Source organism: Furipterus horrens, unplaced genomic scaffold (genome assembly GCF_987537825.1).
Source record: "Furipterus horrens unplaced genomic scaffold, mFurHor1.1.pri manual_scaffold_12, whole genome shotgun sequence".
NCBI classification, from domain to species: Eukaryota; Metazoa; Chordata; class Mammalia; order Chiroptera; family Furipteridae; genus Furipterus; species Furipterus horrens.
In genome coordinates this window covers 25,284,331-25,299,490 of record NW_028327182.1, presented here as the reverse complement: position 1 = coordinate 25,299,490, position 15,160 = coordinate 25,284,331, and the positions used below count along the sequence as shown (strand labels likewise).

The 15,160-nt window shown below is 50.3% G+C and overlaps 1 long non-coding RNA gene across 1 annotated transcript; it reads left to right on the top strand.

Moving 5' to 3' along the window:
* The first annotated feature begins 11,599 nt into the window (after positions 1 to 11,599).
* LOC149995962 (uncharacterized) lies at positions 11,600 to 14,110 on the top strand. The gene is made up of 3 exons (XR_016507435.1): positions 11,600 to 11,729; positions 12,948 to 13,117; positions 14,055 to 14,110. It is a non-coding gene; the product is annotated as an uncharacterized LOC149995962 (long non-coding RNA).
* Positions 14,111 to 15,160: the final 1,050 nt, after the last annotated feature.

Below are 15,160 nucleotides of genomic sequence, written 5' to 3'. Positions count from 1 at the left end.
GACATACATAATAAAATGGTTATTTTTCCTATTCATCTGTCTCCTGTCAACTTGATTATTAGACCAGCTCGAAGAGTAGAAGGAACATTATTATTTTTCTTCTTCTGCAGTAGGCGAGGGAAGGGCAGTATTTTCGTATCTATTCACAAAACTAACCACAGGCAAAACAAGGACAAACATGGTACTTTTAAACTTTTTCAATTCTCCATTCCTGGTTGGGAGCTTCCCTTCTGCCCTTCCATAAAAAAAGTTAAATATCCTAAGATAAGGCTGCCCCTACAAGGGCCCAAGTCTTCTCAGGAAAGTCCAACATCTCTGCTGAAATAGTGTGCTGGCCAAAAAGTCCATTTAGTTTCTTCTGTAAAATAAAAAGACACATTTTTCACTTTCACCAGTAACTTTATTGATTTGGATGTTTTGAGTATGTCAGGTGTCTCCCACATGGTAGAATGTCGATCGTTCTCAATTAATGTCTCGATTTGATTGCTCTCAACTTCAACTGGTCTACCTGACCAGTGAGAAATCTCCAGCACAAAAGGTCGCCAACCACGTTTGACATGTTTGATCAGTCATGGCACCTTCTCCATACACTGCACAAATCTCTTTTTGCGTTTCAGTTGCGTTTTACCTTTCTTGAAATAATAAAGCATAATATGCCCCAAATGTGTGTTTTCTCCTATCTTCAATATTAAAATGGCTGCACAAAAATTCAGCAATTTTGATGTTTTTTTAAATGCACCCTGATACAACAGCAATCTAGCAGAATTGTTTTCAATGAAATTAAAGACAACTAAGCACTACTAGAGCCATCTGATGGAAAAAAAACAAACTTTTTGACCAACCTAATATTAATGGAGTATTAGATGCATTTTAACGAGGATTCTATACTTAACTAAGGAAGAGAACAGATACTACATTTCAGCTGTCAGAAGAAACTTATATGCTGGGCTTTTGTTGAGCTTCATATGTGAACTTAAATCTATATGTAATCTTTCCCCCTTCTTCACATCTTGTCATCTGAAAACTATGAACTAATCAAAGGAAATAACATTCTATCAAAAGCAAGGAAGTCTCCCTTTAAAAGAAATTTTTTTATCGTCACTCAGTGACATTTTTCCATTGCTTTTTTTAGAGAGAGAGCAAAACATTGATGTGAGAGAGCAACATCGACTGCTTGCCATCATGTACGCCCCCTCCCTGACCAGGGATCCAATCTGCAACCTTTGTATGTGCCCTAACCGGGAATCAAACCCGTGACCTTTCAGTCTATGGGGTGATGCTCCAACCAACTGAGCCACACCAGCCAGGGCTCCATATTTTTGTTGTTGTTGTTTTTGTTGTTTTAAGATTTATGAAAATAGAACAATGGTTGCTTACTGGAAAAATCATAAGTTTAAGGTCAAAGACTGCTGAAAAGCAAATCATGAGGTAGAAATTTAATTTTAGACCCTCGCATGTGGTTTTTAGCTCTTTCCTATCCTGGGCAGCTGGTTCCTGAAATCTTATACACTCTGCTCAGTTTTCTCCTATTTACCTGTCTTAGCTATCCAATAGTTTAAAAGGATCTAATTTTATCATTTCCATTAAGGTTTACATCACTAATAAGAACTTAATATGTTACTTTCTGAGAGAGATTTATTTTGAATACAGAACAGCTATTTAATTCAGCAGTGGAATTTCTGAGATGAGCCCCACATCTTTAGGGCAAGAGTTTCTTCTCAAAATCTCTCAAAGCAGTACTTGCTGTTGATACCAGTCTCGACCCATTATTTAAATCAGAGGCTGCAAACTGGCCAGACTGGGGCCACTTAGGACTCACTCAGCCAGCACAGAATTTTAACGAACTCTAAGTCAAAACGTAAAAACTGGTTTTCTATAAAAATTAAAATGTCTGGCTTTACTTGAAAATAAAACAGAACGTGTTTATCAATACTGTCCTTGATTTCCACAAGGCAACAGTTACTTGGAACAAAATACATCCGCCCTCGTAAACAGGCCATGCACTTCCCAGTTTGCCACAATTCCCATTATTCCCTATTATTTTTGCACCAATACTGAGGCTGGATGTTACCATTTATCATCAAGCACAATTTCTCTCATACTAGAAAAATATCAGTTTTCTTGGCCAACCAAGAGTGGAAAAGGGGAGACAGGTGAGGCTCTTTGCCTTGTCCCGTGCTTGGGCCTACTTTACCCATTTCTACTCCTTCACCGGTCTCTGCAGACGTTTGAGTGTGAGTCTTTTAACTCAATTTAACGCACTCATCCACACCAAGCTGTTTGACTGAGAAAAAGTGTATTTGAGGGTTACATTTGGGTAGAAAAGAGGTTGTAAGGACAGGAGAGATGGGAGAGTCGTTTTATATACAGCAAAAAATATGAATGTATTTTTCTAATATTTATGGCAACCCTCCCCCCCCAAAATTAATAAACCCACCAGAAGAGGCAGCGAAAAGCGCTACAGACGTGCAGAGGTTGGAGCGATGTGCCCTGGCTTTATGCAGAGGGGAGCGTGGAGGAAGAACTCACAAAGTAATTCTTGAGCCAAGTCTTAAAGGATGAGAGGGATTTTCCTCGGCAGAGAAAGCTTTATTACTTCATGATGAGATCTGGGTGAAGATATTGGAACTTGGACTTACTCTTTTCCGTTTCAATTTTTTCTTCCCTGTAGTGTTCATTACTACTTTCCACACTGAGGTCCTGACACAGAGGGGTCAGGATAACGTGGGTCCTTTAAACCCCACATCCTCACGTGCGTCACTCCCAACACAATCACTTTGTTAGAATCTAAAGGGCAGAAAGGTGTGAGACCCAGAGAGCGCTCTGGAGGTGGGGCCCTGTCCTGCGCTTGTGTCCTGGCGCTGTGGTCTTACCTGCCGTGTGCTCGGAGCAGGACAGAGCTTCTGAGTCTCTGCATCCTCACAGAGACACTGTAGGTGGAAATAATTCCCTCCTGCCTGTCTTGAAGGGCAGAGAGTAGAAAGAGAACTTTACTAAAGGGTGAGCTACCATTCATTGAGCAGTTACTATGTGCCTGGCACCGTGGTAAGTGCGTTACATCTGTTATCTCATTTGGTCTTCAGAATAACACTGCAGAAGGACATTATCTCCACGTTACAGATGAGCACGTTGGGTTTTAGGCTAAATAACTTACTTGTCCGCGATCAGAAAAGCAGACAGAGCCCAGAATCTGCCTGCTCTGAACAACAACACGCCTTCAAATCCAACTCGGTCCTGTCTTGGTGGCAGCAAATCTTTATGCTAAATCTTATACATCAGCACTTAATTCAAGAAACTCTGGGAAATAACCAGAGCAAAAAGGGGGTGCATTTATCTTTTTAATAAAGAATGAGAAAAACAAGTGGGTTTAGGTTCATATACTATGTTGTGACCCCTAAGATCATCTTGACCTTTGTATCCTACTGGCAAAATAATCACACCCTTAAATTCATCTCGGAAAAGTAGCTCAGGTCAGACTTTCATTGTAGGTCCAACCTCGTAGGATTCTTTGTTACTAAAGGAATTCTAAGGTGGCAGAAGGGAAATTCTGCAGAACCTGGCCAAGGGTAAATAAGTGAATCAGAACTGATAGTTTGGATTAACTTATTATCTTGAGAAGCTTGATGTCAGGTTGTTCTAGACTTCTCCAGCACTGATCAGTACAGCAGAATTGTTATTAAGACGGTAAGGTGTTATTTTTACCTAAGACAAGAAATAGGGAAAATGTTCGTCGTCGTCGTCGGCAGCCGTCCGTCTCGAGAGACGATGGTGTAGCTTCTTAAGTGTCTATCTGCACCGCCGAGAATGGCTGTGCAGTCCGACACGGGAGTGACACGGCATCTGTCTCCTCCCGTGTTGAATTGACATCTTGCGATGACGCTGGAGTGTCCTCTCCAGTGGAGCTGAAGCTACAGAGCCTGGGCAGGGTGATATGGAGGGTCTGCTGTTGCCCATGCAGCAGACCCCCCCTCTCTTCGCAGCTGAAGGATCCAAGGGAAAGACGGAGTCGATACAGCTTGGCTTCAGGTGCGCCGCAGGAGTTGCCGGTGTTGACTACAACGTCAAACCGCCTTAGGGACTCCGGCTCCGGATTTTCTGTCGGGGTTTACTCCCTTAGCCTTTCCCCAGAAGAGGTATGCCGCAAGGCAGCGGAGGTTTTTTGGAGTCAGAGTTTTCCTTCTCTGATGTACCCTGACTGGAAGATCGAACCAGCGACACTTAGCTCGCAGGCCGACGCTCAATCCACTGAGCTAAGGGAAAATGTTAATCTGAGGGAAAAGGATGCGTCTTTGCTCCTCTACCCCTATTACAGTTTGTGGATCCTTTAAGAAGTTTAGAACATATAGGTCTCACTAACATACTACAGCAGGGAATTTCCTGAGTTTCGGTCCGATTGGCTATTGGTGATCATGTTACCACCCTCATTACAGAGCAATGAAACCTTTTTTAGAGGCAGAACAATAGGATGATCAGATCCCTCAGTTTACATTGCTACTTGTCCAAGGTCAAGCAACAATTTAGCAGCTTAACCAAGCCCAGAATCATTCTCATCGTCTGCCGCTGCGTTGAGCTCTCCTGCTGGGGTGTGTGCCTCTCTGGTTTCTGTCTCTTTACAGACAAAAAAGAACATTAGGGAGCGTCGATCAAAAAACAGGTGTTTATTCTTCATGTCTTCTATGTCACCAGACTGAAAGATTCCTTTGAATCTAGGAAATGAGGTCTTTCTTCTCTTCATGGAACCGTAATTATTTGCTCTCTAAGCAAATCCAAGTTCAAGTAGGAGCCATAACACAATTGGATGAAAAGCAGGTGGTCAGTGAAGACTTAAAATTTCGCAGTAAGTGCGTTTTGCATAATTCCCAATGGGCACCATGACCATGAAAGAAGTAATGGCCATATATGTAAAAACAAAAAACACAAATAAATAAGAAAAAGAATGCAATCGACAGGGAGTTCACAGCAAAGACAAACCTTAAGCTTCTCTCCGTTCAATGCCATTTTTAGATATCCCTCTCCTAACCCAAGCCTGCCCCTGTGGTGACGGGTTAGGATGAGAAAGCAACATTGGGATGCTTATCAGTTGTCGACAGCAAGGTCAGGCTGAAACCTAACACACACCCTTACAGCCAGAAGAAAAACGACTGAAGGTCCAGTCTCCTTTCTGCTGCCTTTCTGCACCCGGGAGGCTTCTGGTTTCAAGAAACAAATACTTGACTCCCAGGAAAATCTCATCCTAAGCCAAGCTCTGCCATTTGTTTGAGCTCCACCACGAACTCATATGAATAAGTTACCTCATTTCCGCTCAGGCCAGCGCTCAGATTTGCTGGTGAATGCCTTACTCAGTAAAGCCAAGACCTTGTCTTTGCGTAAGTGGGTTAGAACAGACCTGGCATCTGGGGTGGGAGGGCCCCAAGCTCACAGCTGGAAAACATCGCCCCTCAGAGCTGAAGTCCCTTGTTTGTTGTCACAGGGCTGGGATGTGCTGGTGACTCGGGGTTCGGCTCCAAGCCCAGCAGTCTTCAGAGCCCTCGTGTAAAAATGACACTGTGCCTCTTCTTCAGGGAATCCCAGTTACTAGCCTCACTCCTGTCAGGGACAGAAAGGACACCCTTTAGAAATGTCTTTGGTAAATGAGACTGCCCCTCACTGGATCTCAAAGCGCTGAAGGTAACGTGCGGCCCTAGGATTTGCTGGGGGAGGGTGCTCTGGGCTCCAGCGCAGACTTTGGCCCTACGGGGCCCAGGTAAGTGCTCCCGGTGCAGTGTGTAACACGCAGGCCACGCTTTAGAAAGATCACCTTTGCTCAGCCTGACGCAAGTGGCAGAATGGACGGTGGTGGCTGGTCACGTGTTCTCCAGATTCCTGTGTTACCGTAGGGCTGAAGAGCATGCACATGCTCAGACTTCCTGGACGAAGACCTTGGTTTGCCCTTGACTCCTGCCCCGATTCTTATAATGGGTTATAGCTCCCAAGAGTGGTGGGTTGTGTTCACTGTCCTCTTAGCAGTGGGACTTTGTGGCTCAACAGATCACGTGCATTCAGATGGCCACCTACTCTCATCCTGTCTTTTGCTTCATTGTAAAAAAGAAATTGTGGTTCAGAGGGAAAAAAGAAGTATTTTCCCATGAACCAAAGGTCAGCCAAGGTGAGCTAATGAGGAACCAAAGGTCGGCCAAGGTGAGCTAATGAGGAAGGCTGAAAAGGAGTATAGTGTAGGGCACCAGCTCCCAGTTAGAGGCCTCAAGGGGGTGGGGAAACAAGGGGCCCCTGGGTTCTGCCCCCCTGACCTTTGCCTGCTGTGTGCCTCTGGGTCAGCCCCTCACCCTGCTGTGGAATCCAGCTGCAGACCCTCAGGCCCCACACCCCCACCCCATGCCCGTCCTGGCCATGGAAACCAGCCGTGAGAGCATTTGGGTCTCTGCAGTTGGCAGATATTTAACTGCAGGAGAGGTTCTCAGCTTTTGGAGATAATGTCCTTCGGTCCATTAGAGATGTCAGATCTGCTGTGATAGAGCTGAAAAGCCTACCTCTTCCTAGAGAGGCACCCGTGTGCCACATTTACAATGCACAGTGAATTTTAAAGCTGTAAATTGCAACCAGATTGTTCAGAGTCTGGTGTGTAAGGTATGGTGACCACCATATACAATACTGTGTACACCTACCGGGATCTTATACATGCTAACGTGTACTTTTCCTGGTCACTGTGGGAGGGGTCTCTTTCTGCCCTGGAAACACAGGGGAGCCCTTCTCTGATGCCGCACTGCCCTGGGTGGTCCGACTTCCAGGAACAGCAGGCTTCTCTGCAGGGGGTCTGTGTTCTCCACCTGGTGAGGGGCTCCTGGGCCTGAGCAGAGGAGGTTCCTGTTAGTGACCTAGAACTCCCTCTGTGTGGAAGCAGCCGTCCCCCTTGAGAGGGGTCTCCGTCCTCAACCGATGAGCCCACGTGGGAAGAGGCCCAGTGGGCTCGTTCAGGTTCGCACAGCTGGTGGTGTAGGCACAGGGCGGGGACCTGGGCTGCAGGGTGCCTTGTCTGGTTCTCTCGTCCTCCTTGTTTTAATACTACTTACCTAAGGGGCCGACAGCAGCCCTGCAGGTGGGGTTAGCCCGGAGCCTTCAGTGGCCGAGCGCTCTGCCAGGGAACCGGTGAGGCCTTGGCACTTCCCTGCTGGCCAGGAGCACAGGGCTGAGAGGGCTTTGCAGACACAGCCCCCCCGCCAGGGGCAGGATCAGTATGCAGGTGCAGAGCTCCTGGAGGTCCGGGGCCATGTGGGTGTGAAATACTCGGGGTCTTCGGGGTCTCTCCTCTTTAAGCAAACCTGCCCCCCAAGCAGTCTGTTAGTAGGCCTGTCTAATAGGAAGTGGCCGATGTCTGGCTGCAGCTGCTGCGGGGGAGGTCCCAGCAGAGGACAGGGAGGGAGTGGAAGAAGAGGTAACTGGATCAGGAGTGGGACAAGGCAGCATGCGTCTCAGAAGTTTAATCGCACGAAGGAGAGGCCCATTTGGGAAGCAGAAAGCGCGCACTCCCGGGAACAGCCATGCTACTGAAGGCTTGTATCCTGTCTGCAGGGGGCACAGCGTGTGTGCTGACCGGGCAGCCCTTCGACACGATGAAGGTGAAGATGCAGACGGTTCCCCGACCTGTACAGGGGCCTCACTGACTGCTGCCTGAAGACCTACTCGCAGGTGGGCTTCCGGGGCTTCTACAAGGGGACCAGCCCTGCGCTCATCGCCAACATTGCCGAGAACTCCGTCCTCTTCATGTGCTACGGCTTCTGCCAGCAGGTGGTGCGGAAGGTGGCGGGCTTGGACAGGCAGGCGAAGCTCAGGTGAGTGTCGCACGGGCGGCGCAGCACTTCATGGAGAAGAGCGTTGCCTTTCGGAAAATAGCACCTTTCTTTCCGATGACAAATGCATTATGACCGGACTGGAATGCATGTTTGCATTACAGCGAAGGAGTCGCCCACCCTCTGCGGAGGGGGAGCCACCCTGGGCACAGGCGTTCTGGGGGGTGGGGGCGAGGTTTGCAGGTGCTGATGGGGTGGGGGGTGCGGGCTGCTTCTCTTGTGGGCAGAAGCGCTGGACAGAAACCATGGATGCAAAACGTGGCCCGAGCTTCAGGTTCTACTCCGTGGGCTAAATGAAGAGTCTGGGAAGAGGCTGCCCGGACCACACAGGTCTGAGGAGAAATGTGGGCTTTTAGGAAGGGTCAGAAGCAGCTGAGAAAATACAGGTGGCCCTTCTTTGGCCAGGTCCGCCCCAGACAGCGGACTTCGGCTGGCGTCCTGTCTTCCTTGGGCGCTTATTATACAGACACTAAAGAGAACTTAGAAACCTCTGGGATGTTGGCCTGTGCCACCTCTGAACATTGATGTATTTGAAAGGACTTAAAACTCTGAAGTTAGCCTCATGGTTGCAAAGGGCAGGTGTTCCGGTTGTTTTGGTAGGAATTTGAAATCCCATTGCAACTGAGGGGGCCCACATGACGGAAGTAGGTTCCTTTGCTCCAGAAATGTTCTCTCGGAGGTGCCTAGAGGTCTAAAGATGGTCCCTTTTATGGGCAGGGGTTCTGTCGTGATAGATGGAGCCTGTTCTTTAAAAGCTCGGGGCCAGGTGAGCTCGTTCAGGCAGGCAGTGTTGGGGGAGCGGTTGCGGAGCATGGGTCCCAGGGCCTTCCAGCAGAGAGGGCCGAGGAGGAGAGGAAAAGCAATTAGCAGAGAACAAACCAGGTGGCAGAGGACCCCTCCTCTTGCTTTTGGCCTAAACCAGCGTTGGCTTCTGTTTTGAACTCAGAGTCGTTTTTGTCATCTTGCGGAACAGTTTGCTTGTCCCCGGCTGGGGATGTGCTGCCTTAGAGCCTCCAGCGCTCTGGCATGTGTGCGATGTGCTTCAGCGCCACCGTGGTCACGGGACAGGGGCATGGCGGTGCTGGTTCCACAGACGGGCAGGGGCACGGCAGATCCCGACCTGCTCGGCGTCACTGGGCGGTGACCAAGGAAGCCAGGGCTGCCGCCCGTGTCCCAGGAGCCCCCACCCAGCATGCTCTCCATAAGACTCCAGTCGGGGCTCAGGGGCATTTTGTAGGGCTCAGGTCTGGAGAGAAGGCTAATACGCAGAGCAGTGAAAGGTGAGAACTGCCTGTGAGGGCCTGTTGTGAGTGTCTGCAGTGACGCTGTGAACACTTGTCTGGCCTCGGGTGGGGCGCTGCGGCGAGGGGCGGTGTCCTTTGACCTTTGACTGGACGGGGTCTCCCATGGCAGGAGTGTTCAGGTCTTATTTGTTGAACAGGTGACCAACAGTCGATTCTTACAAAATCCCAGCCTACGCCTGCTGCCATTTCAACTCCAGCTCTAAACGCTTTCTCTTGAGGCCCAAGCGGGGCCTGTGGACCTCATGCAGGGCGCCGGCAATGGACGTCTTCGTTAGAAAGCCATGGTCCCCCGCGGTCTTCCCTGGCCTTGGGGTCGCGCAGGTGCCCGAGCCAGGGCCACGTCTGAGGTGGGACGGGCCGCTCCACTGACTGATGCCACCTTCGGTCCAGCAAACCTGGCAAACGGGGTCGTGACCCTGATGGACTATTGCCCATCAGCCGGTTGACCTCGAGTCCCGAGGGGGGCCAAGTATGGATCTGCAGGCCGGCCCAGAGACAGCAGAGATCGTTTTAGGCTTTGGCTTTGCCAACTGAGGGAAGGGGGTGTGAGTGGGAAGGAACGGGGTGCGTGGGGAGCAGCCCCCACACCCCGCACACCTGGCTCTGCTGTGGAAACGGCCTCCCGTCCAGTTCTCGAAATCCAAAGGAAGCCCAGGCCACAAGCTGTGCCTTCGCCCTGGGAGAAAGCTGCTCCCAGCCTACCTCCTGAGACCCGCATCCGTCCACCCGCAGCACCAAGGCCGGGCCACCAGGGGACAGGACGTCGGGGCTGGGACTGGAGGTGGCCCTTGATTTGACACTGGTGTTTGACCTCCGTTTATGTAACTGTTAGTCGATTGTCACTTTAGGACGACTGCACGTGGTAGGTCTGTTAAGCTCAGTTCTTCCGGAGAAGAGTTGCAAGGGGGGCTCTGTACCTGCGGCAGGAAGCCAACGGGACTCCTACCCCCGGGCTTTTGGAAATCCGCGAGTGGTGCTGGCCCAGCGACGCAGGCTGCTGGCCTTTAGGGAGCCGCAGTCCTGCCCGGGCAGCTCTGTCTTTCCTGCCCACCAAAGGGCCGTTTTGCCCCCCCGTGCCAGGGCAGGAGGGGTCGTCTTTTCAGGCCCCAGGAACTCTCAGAGAAGCCTTCCTGACAGTTTGTTTCTTAGACTTTGCCCCCGGGCTCTTGAGCTCTGTTGGGTTCCAGTGTCACCATCCACTGGTGACTGGCTGGCGGTACGAAATGGACACGGGGCGAGGAGGTGACCACTTCTGTGTTTGTCTTCACGTGCGTCCCTGCCTCCATTCGTATGCGTGTCCAGCTCAGCCGTTCCACCTCTGGCGGCCGGCCCCGCTGACCCACACGGGCTTCACCCTCGTCAGGCGCCCTGTGCTCCCGAGGTCAGCAGAGCATCAGTAGGACTTGGAAATCTTTCTGGAATGCGTGACATTTTGGTTAAAGATTTACCCTGGGCCCTGGCTGGTGGGGCTCAGTGGACTGAGCGGCGGCCTGCCAATCAAAAGGTCACAGGTTCGATTTCCAGTCAGGGCACAGGCCTGAGTTGTGGGCCAGGTCCCCAGTTGGGGGCGTACCAGTGGCAACCAATCGATGTATCTCTCACACAACAATGTTTCTCTCCCTCTTTCTCCCTCCCTTCTCCTCCCTCTAAAAAATAAATAAATAAAATCTAAAAAAAAAAAAAACTTACCCTGGGTTTTCATTGCTGGCAGATATGCTCTGTGTCTGCTCCAGGCCGGACTTCGGCCTCAGAACCTGGTTCTACCTAAAGCTTAGAGGCAGACACCCTGACGTGTTCAACGTTACGAGTGCATGTTTCAGGGTGGTGGGACTCTGCGTGATTTTCTCCCTTCTCTCTGTGCTTTGTTTTGCAGGTCACTGTGTGTCTTAGTTCTGGCTGCCATAAGTAAATGGCATTGACTCGCAGGCTTAAAAAACAGACATTTGTTCTCATAGTTCTGGAGGCTGGGAAGGCCGAGAGGAGGGTGCCGGCTGGCTCGGTGTGGAGGGAGGGCCCTCCTCCTGGCTTGCAGAAGGTTAGTCACCTTCCTTCCTGTGCTCTGCGTGGCAGAGAGAGCGCAAGCCGGCTCTCTGGTCCCTTCTGATAAGGGTTCTGATCCCACCTAAGGACTCCACCCTCCTGACCTCATCTAAACCGAATTATCTCCCAGAGGCCCTCCTCAAATACCATCCCACTGCGGATGGGAGACTCACACATTCAGTCCGTAGCACTGTGACCCATAAAAGGAGCGTGGATTTTACAGTCAGGCAGACCTGGGTTTGAATGTCAGCATCGCCACCTAGCAGCTGTGTGACTTCAGTCACGTGGTTTGCCCCACGTGGAAATGGGGTATTGCTGTCAGCCTCACAGGGCTGTGGGATGCTTAGATGCAAGTGTGCTTCTCTCCGCTTATCCTCGCTCTCCCGGGCTTGTGTCCTTCCAGCAACCTGCACAATGCCGCGGCGGGGTCCTTCGCCTCCGCGTTCGCGTCACTGGTGCTCTGCCCCACGGAGCTGGTGAAGTGCCAGCTGCAGACCATGTACGAGATGGGGGCCTCAGGCAAGATCGCCAAGAGCCAGAAGTAAGTACCCCGGGCTCCAGCGGGGTCTCAGCTGCCGTACTGTGTTGAGTATTTTGTAATTTGATCTTGTACTAAAATTAAGTCGTAGATAGATAGGAAAACAGATTTATCTGCTGTAAAATATGGTGTTTCTAGAACATTTTCCCCAACCGGTGGGAGGGTAATTTTCTGAACAGACTACCTATGATGTTGGACCTAGCACCCCACACAACAGATATTTAATATCCAGAAGCTGCACCCCTTTGGGCCTGTTGTGTGCGTTTCTGGCCATGTTGGGAAGCACAGAGCAGGCAGCTTCACCACTGAGAGCGGGGCCTTCCCAGGGGCTAATCTGGATTCAGACGCAAATATTTGATGCTCGTTTCCAGGATTCACATGGGTATTCGGGCTGATCAGCCCAGATCCTAGTGGTAACTTCCTTAACCAGCCCCCATTCCTGCCAGTCCTTCGGGTTTACCTACAAAGGGCCGGACGGTTTGTTTGTGGATTTTTTTTTTTAAGATTTTATTTATTTTTAGAGAGAGGGGAAGGGAGGGAGAAAGAGAGGGAAAGAAACATCAGTGTGTGGTTGCCTCTCGCATGCCCCCAACCCAGGAACTGGTCCGCAACCCAGGCATGTGTCCTGACTGGGAATTGAACCAGCGACCTTTTGGTTCACAGGCTGGCGCTCAACCCACTGAGCCACACCAGCCAGGGTGGGCCCCAGTTCTGGAAACCCATCGAAACCCTTGTGAGCATAGCGCTCTTCAATGATCAAATCACTCTACAACTCAGTCTTTTTTCTTCGCATTATCATTTAGTCCCTTCCTATCCCCGACACCCCTGCCATCACACGCTGGGTCCATGTCTGTCCTTTTTCCTTTGGCTCAATCCCCCGCCCCCCAGCTGTCAGCCTGCTCTCCATCTGTGAGTCTGTTGTAAAAAACGGGTATTAGCTCTTTCACATGGTTGATAATAGGTCTCCTAAAAATGTATTAATTATTTTAATAAAATTGTTCGGCTATAGAATAGTTCAGGTGATAAAACACGGCACAAAATATTTGTATCTATGTTTCTCTGGATATTTCCTCCCCACAGAAGCCTTTTCTTCTGAGTCCTGGTTCCTCTGGTTTGTAAAATAGCTGCGTCCTCCCTGGAGCTTGATCAGGCCTGTGACTGGGCACAAACGGCCACCTCGTCTCTAACCAACCCCCCCCCCCGCACCTCCCTCCTCCCCAGTACAGTCTGATCTGTCGTGAGGAGCATCCTTGGAAAGGACGGCCCCTTGGGCTTCTACCATGGACTCTCAAGCACTTTACTGCGGGAAGTACTGGGCTATTTCTTCTTTTTCAGCGGCTACGAACTGAGTCGATCATTTTTTGCGTCAGGGAGACCAAAGGATGAACTAGGTAAACGTGCTGGCCTTGCGGGGGCGGGGTGGGCTTCCCTGTGGTGTGCTCTCAGCGGACCCCGTCGGGTCTGCATCCCCCCGTGCGGTCCACCTGGTGCTGGGAAGCCACGTGGCACTGGCAATTGCAGGCGCCATCTGGCACCTGCTCTGGGCTGGGTCATTTTCTCAGGACGGGCTGAACCCCTGCGTCCTGAACTTCTATCCTGGAAGAACATTTGTTAATTTGTTCTGGCTCCATTTTAGGGGCAAGGAAATACAGAAATTCCTTTCCCTACGGGAAATCAGCTATAAATGGGGAAGTCACCTATGAATCATCTTGGTAATAAATCTTGCTAGTGCTTTGAGAGCAGTGGAATTGTATCGTCCTTCCTAGCTTCTTCTGTGTAGCTGCCCGACACAACGTATCGATGGCTGGCTGAAATACCCCCTCCAGTGTTTCGGGCCTGTGCTGGGGTTAGGCAAGCTCCCAAGCTTAACTGTTGCGTTTGATAAGACAACCTCGGTTTCTCGTGATAAAGGAAGGATCAGGGCTGTTGGGCTTTAAAATATTAAACTACTTCCGAATGAGAACGTTGAATAGAGGCCTGTGATCAGTGGTCTCTAGCACCATTCCTCCTTGCAGGGGCATGGCCATTGCTGGGGGGCCTGCCAGTTCCGTGCAGACCGGCCTGCTGGAGGATGGGGCCAGAGGGCCACCGTGCCGCGGGGACCAGCCCAAATACGAGCCTTTCTTGGGCTTCGCATCCTGGCGCAATGAGGAGCCGACCAGCCTACCACAGTGGACGCGTGCTCTTAGTGTTTTGCCAGTTGCTTCAGAGAATTGTGTTCCCCAGCCTCAGCCTTTTATTTGCACCTACCTGCAGCTGCTACCTTGACCTTGAGAAATGTCCCATCATTTGTTCCTGAGACAAAAGACTGCCGATTTCCTTCTCTAGGCCCTGTCCCTTTGATGTTAAGTGGTGGACTTGGTGGAATTTGCCTCTGGCTTGCTGTGTACGCAGTGGATTGTATTAAGTCAAGAATTCAAGTTCTTTCCGTGTCTGGAAAGCAGGCAGGATTCATCAGAACCTGCATAAGTATCGTGAAAAGTGAAGGTGAGTCTGGTGTCAGCACAGAGCACGTGTGCGCGGAGACAGACCACCCGCGGCTGGCCCTGTTGAGGTGTAGCGGGCTCTGTGGCCTGTCTCCTGCCTTTTCTAACCCCCTCTGTGCATTTGCTTCCAGCCCCCTTTCTTTACCTTACGTTTATTATTCTCAAGCATGTTTCAGTTCTTCCTAACCCTTGGGCCAGGTACCTGTCAGGATTCTTTGTTCTGAATAGCCTGGAGGGACTTATTAGAACGTGGGCTTTGTTTAAGGGACAGAGACTTTGAAGTTCGCATCACTTGGTTTATGTCGTATAGATATTTTCAGAAGGTAACCCTGAGAGAACCACTAAGGGATTTAAAAGAATGTGCAGCATCCTTAATCCTAAGACTTCTGGAATTAAAAATATGCTAAGCAGCTCCTGGAGGTGACTTTCTGTCCATTTTTAAAGTTATGTGGGAGGATGAAGGTTCTCTACTTAATGTTTGTATAAAGTCAGCTTTGCGCTGCTGGTGCCTGAAGAGCTGTCCTTCCAGCATCCATTATACATCTTCAAGCTTGAGATGGGAACGCGTCTGTCTTGACTTTGAAAGAGAGCGCACGGTAACAGTGTGCAGAAACCGTTCGATTTGTATCCCAAATGGGGCACAGACATCTTGTATGTTATTAACATTTGCAGTAAGCCTTCTTCAAATTTACATCATACTTCATAGTTTTACAACGTACTGACACCACCCCCACCACCCCTTATCTAACTGGATCTTCACCGCCATCCTGGGCAACGCTAACACTAGAAACAGGTCTCCAGCTTCAACGCTTTCTGCTGGCCCTGCAGGTGAAGCTGCCACAGTGCTGTGGCCTGTGGCTCTGTGGTGGCCTTCTGTCTGCCAATGGGAGGCCTCAGTCCTGCCAGAACCATCTGCCAGGAGCTACCCAGGCATGTGATGGGTGTATG